Source organism: Pongo pygmaeus, chromosome 2 (assembly GCF_028885625.2).
Source record: "Pongo pygmaeus isolate AG05252 chromosome 2, NHGRI_mPonPyg2-v2.0_pri, whole genome shotgun sequence".
Lineage (NCBI taxonomy): Eukaryota > Metazoa > Chordata > Mammalia > Primates > Hominidae > Pongo > Pongo pygmaeus.
Genome location: NC_085930.1, coordinates 65,075,350 through 65,084,534, shown reverse-complemented (window position 1 = coordinate 65,084,534; position 9,185 = coordinate 65,075,350). Strand labels below are relative to the sequence as shown.

The 9,185-nt window shown below is 43.4% G+C and overlaps 1 pseudogene; it reads right to left on the bottom strand.

Moving 5' to 3' along the window:
• Positions 1–4,306: 4,306 nt before the first annotated feature.
• On the bottom strand, positions 4,307–5,592 carry LOC129032691 (keratin, type I cytoskeletal 18-like; annotated as a pseudogene).
• Between the last annotated feature and the right edge of the window lie 3,593 nt (positions 5,593–9,185).

Genomic DNA, 9,185 nt, shown 5'->3' with positions numbered 1-9,185 from the left:
GAAGTGCTCAAACACACACACACACACACACACACACACACACACACACACACACACGATAAGGGTATGTCAAAGGAACACAGGAACCAACTGAAAGAGTTCCCAATGGCCAAAGCTGGAACAATTTGAGAAAAAAAAAAAAAGTAAAGTAGTATTGGATTCGAACTCAAAGTATAAAATATCCATAAGTCCATACTGATATAAATAGATGATTAAATAAATAAATAAATGCGCGAGAAAAATGAATATCTAGTGCAGAACAATTTCAAATAATTTATGTAGATAATCCTCCCTTAAGGAAGTGGTGCGTAACACCCCACTCCTTAAATGTAGGCTGCACTTAGTGACTTTCTTTTGAAAAGCAGAGTATGGAAAGGGAGGTGGGGGAAAGGAATAATTTTATAGTGAAGAAACCTGACAAACACTACCTTAAGCTACGTGGTGAAGATTAACATCAACAGTGATAATTCATGCTGATAGTATGCACCCCAGATATGTGATGAGAATGACGCTTTACCTCTGTGGTCTTCCTTGCAGGAGCTCATTACCCCAGCCTAGCTATAATAAAAACATCAGACAAATCCGAGCTGAAGGTCATTCTGTAAAATACTTGAACAGTACTCCTCAAAACTGTCAGCATCATCAAGAACAGGGAGAGTCTGAGAAACTGTGATACGGTTTGGTTTTGTGTCCCCACCCAAATCTCATCTTGAATTGTAATTCCCATAATCCCCATGTGTCAAGGGTGGGACCAGGTGGAGGTAATTGGATCATGGGGGTGGTTTCCCTCATGCTATTCTCGTGATAGTGAGTGAGTTCTCACAAGATCTGATGGTTTTATAGTGTCTGGCATTTCCACTGCTTGCACTCACTCCATCCTGCCACCCTGTGAAGAAGGTGCCTGCTTCTCTTTTGCCTTCTACCATGATTGTAAGTTTCCTGAGGCCTCCCCAGCAATGCAGAACTGTGAGTCAACTAAACCTGTTTCCTTTATAAATTACTCAGTCTCGGGTATTTCTTCATAACAGTGTGAGAATAGTCTAATACAAACTGTCATAACCAAGATGAATCTAAGGAGACATGACAACTAAAGGTGGTATCCTGGAACCGAAAAAGGACATTAGGTAGCCGGGCGTGGGTGTTCATGCCTGTAATCCCAGCATTTTGGGAGGCTGAGGAGGGCGGATCACTTGAGGTCAGGAGTTAGAAACCAGCCTGGCCAACATGGCAAAACCCCATTTCTACTAAAAATAGAAAAATTAGCGAGGCATTGTGGCGCACAACTGTAGTCCCAGCTACTCGGGAGGCTGAGGCAGGAGAATCACTTGAACCTGGGAGGCAGAGGTTGCAGTGAGCCGAGATCGTGCCACTGCACTCCAGCCTGGGTGACAGAGTGACAGTCTGTCTCAAAAAAAAAAAAAACAAACCAAAAAACAAACAAACAAAAAAAAGACATTAGGTAAAAACCAAGGCAACCTGAAAGAAATATAGTCTTTTAGTTAATAATAATGTATCAACAGTGGTTCATTAATTGTGACAAATATACCATGTCAATGTAAAATTGTTAATAATATGGGGAACTGGATGTGGAGATATAGGAATCTTTCTACTGTGTTCACAATTTTTCCATAATTCTAAAACTGTTCTAAAATTAAAAGATTATTTTAAGAAATGTGAGGAACAAAGAACTAAAAACTGGATAGAAAAATGGGAGAAAGATATGAATAGATAATTCACAAAAAGATATAAAAAGGGCCTCCATACATTTAACTCATAATTATGAGTTAAAATCAAACTCATAATTAGAGAAATGCAAATTAAAACAACACTGAGATGCGGTTTCTCACCCATAAGATTGGCAAAGACTAAAATGCATGACAAAACATGCATTTGCATAATACATAGGCTGTGGGGCAACACACATTTTCCTACATTGCTGGTGAGAATGCAAACTGGTGCAGCCCTTGTGGAGGAGAATTTGACAGTAGTTAAGAAAGCTACCAATGCATTTATCTTTTGACTCAGTAATCCCTCCCCTTGGAATCTACCTGAAGATAAATAAAAAATATGTGGCCGGGTGCAGTGGGTCATACTTGTAATCCCAGCACTTTGGGAGGCTGAGGCAGGAGAATTGCTTGGGAGGTCAAGTGTGTAGTGAGCTATGATCGTGCCACTGCACTCCAGCCTGGGTGACAAAATGAAACCCTGTCTCAGAATAAAAGAAAGAAAATGCATATTTATAAGGTTATTCGTTGCAGCATTATTTATAATTACAAAATATTGGAAAAAACTTAAATGTCCATAGATAGGAGAGTGGTTGAATAAACTATGACATCTCCAGCAATGGAGTACCATATAGCTGTAAAAATGGATGAGATCTCTATGAGTTGATATGGGATGATTTCCATATATACAGTTAAGAGGGAAATAAATCAAAGTGCAAAAAAGTATCCATGGCATGCTACTGGTCGTGTAAGAAAGAAGAGGTTATAGGAAGATACACATTTCTGCTCATTTGTGCAAAAGAAATCTAGCAAAGGTAAACCAGAAATTAAAGAGATTGGCTACCTACAGGGGGTATGTAGGACTGGGGTGACAAGAAGGAAGGTATGGAAGCGACACTTTACTGAGTATACCTTTTTGCTTAGCTTTGACTCCAGGAACAAGAGTAATATTTCACATACTCCCCAAATAAAGAAACAATTAAAACCAACCAGAATGTTGGGGAAACACAAGCTGGAATACAAACACTAGCAAATAAGCCTAACTATTCCAAATGAATAACAGACCATACCAAAGGGACAGAAAAGAAAAGACCTAACTTAAGTAACTGTGGAATATAGAATTTGAACTGGATTCTGTAAGGCTACAGACAAAAAAAACTGCATATAAATACTGTACTCTAGTTAGCAAATTTGTTTCTCACTGAGGTATGGGTTAGCAATTCTGCAAGTAGTGTATATGTATACTAGGATTGAACAAATAAATAAATATAGATAATGAGAACAAGATTTATCACCGTCAAAGAAAATAGTTACAAATGGCTGGGCATGGTGGCTCATGCCTGTAATCCCAGCACTTTGGGAGGCCGAGGTGGATGGATCACCTGAGGTCAGGAGTTCAAGACCAGCCTGGCCAATATGGCGAAACCCTGCCTCTACTAAAAATACAAAAATTAGCTGGGTGCGGTGGCATGTGCCTGTAATCCCAGCTACTGGGGGGCTGAGGCAGGAGGATCACTTGAACTTGGGAGGCGGAGGTTGCAGTGAGCCAAGATCGTGCCACTGCACTTCAGCTTGGGCAACAGAGTGAGACTCCGTCTCAAAAGAAAAAAAAAAAAAGAAAATAGTTACAAATAAGGAAAGATAGAAGGATAGAATGAACCTTTGGTATTGGGTTGAAATCAGAGATATCAGTATGAACTTGTGGGGTTTTTTTTTATAGATAGAGATGTATGTGTTTGAGAGTTAGTATACACGTACATATTTCATAGCTTTGTCCTCTGAGAGGGCCTAGAAGAAATGACATCTCAGTAGGAATGAGCATAGCCAGAACCCAGATCTTGGTTTCTAAGAGCCACTTTCCAATAAAAGGAAACAGTGCTCCTTAGAAAAGTGGATGGTGATTATAGGGTTGGAACAGGGAAAATATAAGATAAACCTAGAACATCTCTTGTTATTAAAAAAAAGAAAGAAAAGAAAGAAAGAAAATGCTCCAAAAATAATGGGGGCTTGTCAAAGGAACATAGGAGCCAACTTGAAGGAGCTCTCAATGGGCAAACCAAGAGCAATTTGAGCAACAAAATAAATAGTAATGTTATTGGATTGTAACCCAAAGTACAGAATGAATATACAGGAGACCACATGTTTATTTATTGATTTTTAATTTATTATTATTATTATTATTTATTTATTTATTTATTTATTTTTGAGACGGAGTCTCGCTCTTTCGCCCAGGCTGGACTGCGGTGGCGCTATCTTGGCTCACTGCAAGCTCCACCTCCCAGGTTCACGCCATTCTCCTGCCTCAGCCTCCTGAGTACCTGGGACTACAGGTGCCCGCTACTGCACCCGGCTAATTTTTGTATTTTTAGTAGAGACGGGGTTTCACCGTGTTAGCCAGGATGGTCTCGATCTCCTGACCTCGTGATCCGCCCGCCTTGGCCTCCCAAAGTGCTGGGATCACAGGCGTGAGCCACCACGCCCGGCCAATTTATTATTATTATTATTATTATTATTATTATTATTATACCACTGAACTTTTTATTGGCCTCCTGCTCCCCAAAGGGTACCCTGCTTCTGCTGGCTTAATGTCTCAGAACTTTGGTGTCATTGGTCTCAGATACCACTTTGCCATTCACTATCCGGCGGGTGGTGGTTTTTGGATGGTTTGCATGGAGTTGCTGCTGTCCAGGGCATCACCAAGATTGAAGTCCTCGCCATCTTCCAGCAGGCGGCGGTAGGTGGCAATCTCAGCCTCCAGCTTGACCTTGATGTTCAGCAGGGTCTTATACTCCTGGGCCTGGCTGTCCCTCTGCCTGAGTCAGTGCCAGCTCTGACTCCAGGTGCAGCAGGATCCCGCTGAGCTGCTCTATCTGCAGGGTGTATCGGGCCTCCACCTCCCTCAGGCTGTTCTCCAAGCTGGGCTTCAGATTTCTCATGGAGTCCAGCTTGATCTCCAAGGACTGGACTGTACATCTCAGCTCTGTGAGCATCATCTCAGCAGCTCCAACCTCGGCGGACTGCGTGGTGACCACCGTGGTGATCTCAATCTGCTGAGACCAGTACTTGTCCAGCTCCTCTTGGTTCTTCTGAGCCAGCTTGTCATATTGGGCTTGGATATCTGCCATGATCTTGGTGAGGTCCTGAGATTTGGGGGCATCTACCTCCACGGTCAACCCAGAGCTGGCAATCTGGGCTTGTAGGCCTTTTACTTCCTCTTCGTGGTTCTTCTTCATGAAGAGCAGCTCCTCCTTGAGAGCCTCAATCTCTGTCTCCAGCTGCAACTGAGTGACATTGGTGTCATCAATGACCTTGCAGAGCCCATGGATGTCATTCTCCACAGACTGGCGCATGGCCAGCTCTGTCTCATACTTGACTCTAAAGTCATCAGCCGCAAGATGAGCATTGTTGATCTACAGAACGATGTGGGCATTGTCCACAGTATTTGTGAAGATCTGAGCCCTCAGGTCCTCGATGGTCTTGAAGTAATGGCTCCAGTCTCTGACCTGGGGTCCCTTCTTCTCCAGGTGCTCCCGGATTTTGCTCTCCAGCCTCCGGTTCTCAGTCTCCAGGCTCCTCACTCTGTCCAGGTAGGAGGCCAGGTGGTTGTTCAGGCTTTGCATGGTCTCCTTCTTGTTCTGGATGCCTCCCATTCCTGCCAGACCCCCAGCCATCCCCGAGGCCAGGCCCCTGGACCCCATGCCGCCCCAGAAGCTGGTGGAGCGGGACACGGAGATCCGGGAACCAGAGCCCCCAGCACCTGCAGAGACGCTGACCATGCTGCTGACCAGCCAGGCGCCATAGCTGGCACCTGGACAGAGCCCAGGGACCAGCAGTTGGTGGAGAAGGTGGAGCGAGTGGTGAAGCTCATGCTCCCTAGGGAGGAAGGAGAGAGGACAGGACTCAGCTTTGCCGATGACCTATTATTATTTTTTAACAGAGATGGGGTTTTGTCATGTTGCCCAGGCTGGTCTTGAACTCTTAAGCTCAAGTGATCCTCCCGCCTCTACCTCTTCCCAAAGTGCTGGGACTATAGACATGAGCCACTGTGCCTGGCCTAGGGACCACAGATTTAAATAAATAATTGAAAAATAAATAAATGGGGGAGAAATGACCATATCTTCCTTCCAGAAGAATTTTAATAAATGTAGAAGGAGACTGGATGCAATGGTGCACTCCTGTAATCCCAGCACTTTGGGAGGTTGAGATGGGAGGATCGCTTGAGCTCAGGAATTTGAGACTAGATTGGGCAACACAGTGAAACCCTATCTCTACAAAAAATACAAAAATTAGCCAGGCATGGTGGCACAGGCCTGTAGTCCCAGCTACTTAGGAGGCTGAGGTGGGAGGATCTCTTAAGCCCAGGAGATCGAGGCTACAGTGAACTGAGATTGCATTTCTGCACTCTAGCCTGGGTAACAGAGCAAGACCCTGTCTCAAAAAAAGAGAAACAGGGAAATAGAAAATTACCATTAAACAGTAATAATCATAAAAGAAAGATCCACCAATGGATGCTAAAATTAGTAGGTGGAATTTTGAGGAGAAATAGGATATTTTGGTCATCTCAAAAAATCTCCTCCAAGATATTTATTCGGTGCAATTTCTCAAGTTAATAAAATTTAAATGCAAATTTACAAAAAGTATAAAATTATTAATTACAAGAGAAACCTAGTAACTTTATAGTAGAGAAACTCAACCCAGACACAGTTTAGCTAAGTGATCAAGATTAACACCAGCAGTAAGAAGACTTAGTGACATCACGAAGCCCCTGCTCTGATGCACTGAAGAAAGCATAACACTGCTTATGCTGTATTCTAGCCAAAAAATGCATTACTTCAACCTAATCACGAGAAAAGCCTTAGACAAACCCAAACTGAGGGACATTCTGTAAAATAGCCAACCAGTTCTTTTAAAAAGTGTCAAGGACATTAAAAACAAGAGAAGATGGAGAAACAGTCACAGATTGGAAGAGACTGAAGAGACCTGGAAACTAAATGTAATGAGTAACCCTGAATTGGATCCTTCAACAGAAATAGGACATTGATGGAAAAATTGGTGAAATTTTTTTTTTTTTGGAGGCAGACTCTCGCTCTATCCCCCAGGCTGGAGTGCAATGGCGCGATCTTGGCTCACTGCAATCTCTGCCTCCCAGGTTCAAGTGATTCTCCTGCCTCAACCTCCTGAGTAGCTGGGATTACAGGTGCCTGCCACCATGCCCAGCTGATTTTTGTATTTTTAGTAGAGACGGGGTTTCGCCATGTTGGTCAGGCTGGTTTTGAACTCCTGACCTCGGGTGATCTGCCTGCCTCGGCCTCCCAAAGTGCTGGAATTACAGGCGTGAGCCACCTCCCCCGGCCCACACCTGGCTGATTTTTAAAAAATATTTTTGTAGTGATGGGGTCTCACTATGTTGCCCAGGCTAGTCTTGAACCCTTGGGCTCAAGCAATCCTCCCATCTAGCCTCCCAAAGTGCTGGGATTACAAGCATGCACCACTGCGCCTTGTTTGTTTTTGAACTTCACACAAATGGAACCACATATAGTATGCACTCCTGCATCTGGCTTCTTTTGGCCAATATCTTTGAGATTCATTCATGTCATTGCACATGGCAGTAGTTCATTAACTTTCATTCCTATATAATATTCAATTTTATGAACTACCACAGTTTGTTTATTCATTCACCTGTTGATGAACACTTGGGTTGTTTCCAGTTTTTGGCTATTCAGAAGAAGAAGAAGGCTGGTCTGAACTTTTTTTTTTTTTTTTTTTTTTTTTGAGATAGAGTCTCACTCTTGTCACCCAGGCTGGAGTGCAATGGCGGGATCTCGACTCACTGCAACCTCCGCCTCCCGAGTTCAAGCGATTCTCCTGCCTCAGCCTCCGGAGAAGCTGGGATTACAGGTGGCTGCCACCACGCCCGGCTAATTTTTGTAGTTTTAGTAGAGATGAGGTTTCACCATGTTGGCCGAGCTGGTCTCAAACTCCTAACCTCAGGTGATCCACCCAAATTGGCCTCCCGAAGTGCTGGGATTACTGGTATGAGCCACCGAGCCTGGCCTGAACGTTCTTTTGATGAACACATATACGTTCATATATCTTGAATATACGCCCCAGAGTGAAAGTGCTTATCTGAATACATCAAGGTAGACACATGCTTAGCTTTTGTAAATATGGACAGTTTGTACCAATGTAGTTTTACCAATTTAAAGCTCACACTACCACCATATAAGAGTTCTGGGGCCAGGTGTGGTGGCTCACTCCTGTAATCCCAGCACTTTGGGAGGCTGAGGCAGGTGGATTGCTTGAGCTCAGGAGTTTGAGACCAGCCTGGGCAACATGGCAAAACCTGTTGTTACAAAAAATACAAAAATTAGCCAGGCATGGTCGCTCACACCTGTAGTTCCAGCCACTTAAGGGGCTTGAATAGGAGGATCAGTTGAACCTGGGAGGTCAAGGCTGCAGTGATCTGAGATTGCACCACTGCACACCAGCCTGGGTGAAGTGAGACCCTGTCTCAAAAAAAAAAAAGAAAAAGAAAAAAAAAAGAGTTCTGTTTGTCCTGCATCCTTGATAACACTTCATGTTGTCCATCCTTGTACACTTTTATTGCTTTAAATACTTCCTCTGTGTGAAGACCTTCCCCCGTCTGTATCTCCAACCAGGAATTCTCCCCTGATGCAACTAATGTATTCAGTTGTCAACATGGCATCTTTCCTTGGATGTCTAGTAGGTAATTCCAAGTTAATAGATCAATGCAGAGTTTTCAAGTCCTCCTTCCCATCAAAAGGTTTCTTGTCTTGACTTCCTCATTCCCATAAAAAGCACCACCATCTACTCAGCTGCTCCATCTAAAAACTCATAATTCTTCCCTTTTCCTTACCCATAAAAATATATGACTTGTAAAAATATATGCACTGACTCATAAAATTATTACAAAAATATTATGAAACTATGTACTTATTTCATTTCCTTTCCTTTTTATTTATTTATTTATTTACCTTTTTGCTCTGTTTTTTGTCTCGTTCTTTTGCCCAGGCTGAAGTGCAGTGGCATGATCTTGGCTCACTGCAATCTCCACCTCCCAGCAATTCTCCTGCCTCAGCCTCCCAAGTAACTGGGATTACAGGTGCGCACCACCACACCTGGCTAATTTTGTATTTTTAGTAGAGACGGGGTTTCACCATGTTATCCAGGCTGGTCTCAAACTCCAGACCTCAAGGGATCCACCCACCTCAGCCTCCCAAAGTGCTGGTATTATAGGCTAGAGCTACTGAGCCCAGCCCATTTCCTTCCTTTTTATTGAGGCAACAGTTACATATAGTGAAGTACAGCTTGATTAATTTTTACAAATATATACCTGTAATCATTACCGCATTCAAGAGTGTGGATTCAATTAGCCAGGCATGGTGGTGTGTGCCTGTAGTCCCAGCTACTCAGGTGGCTGAGACAGGAGGATGGCTTGAG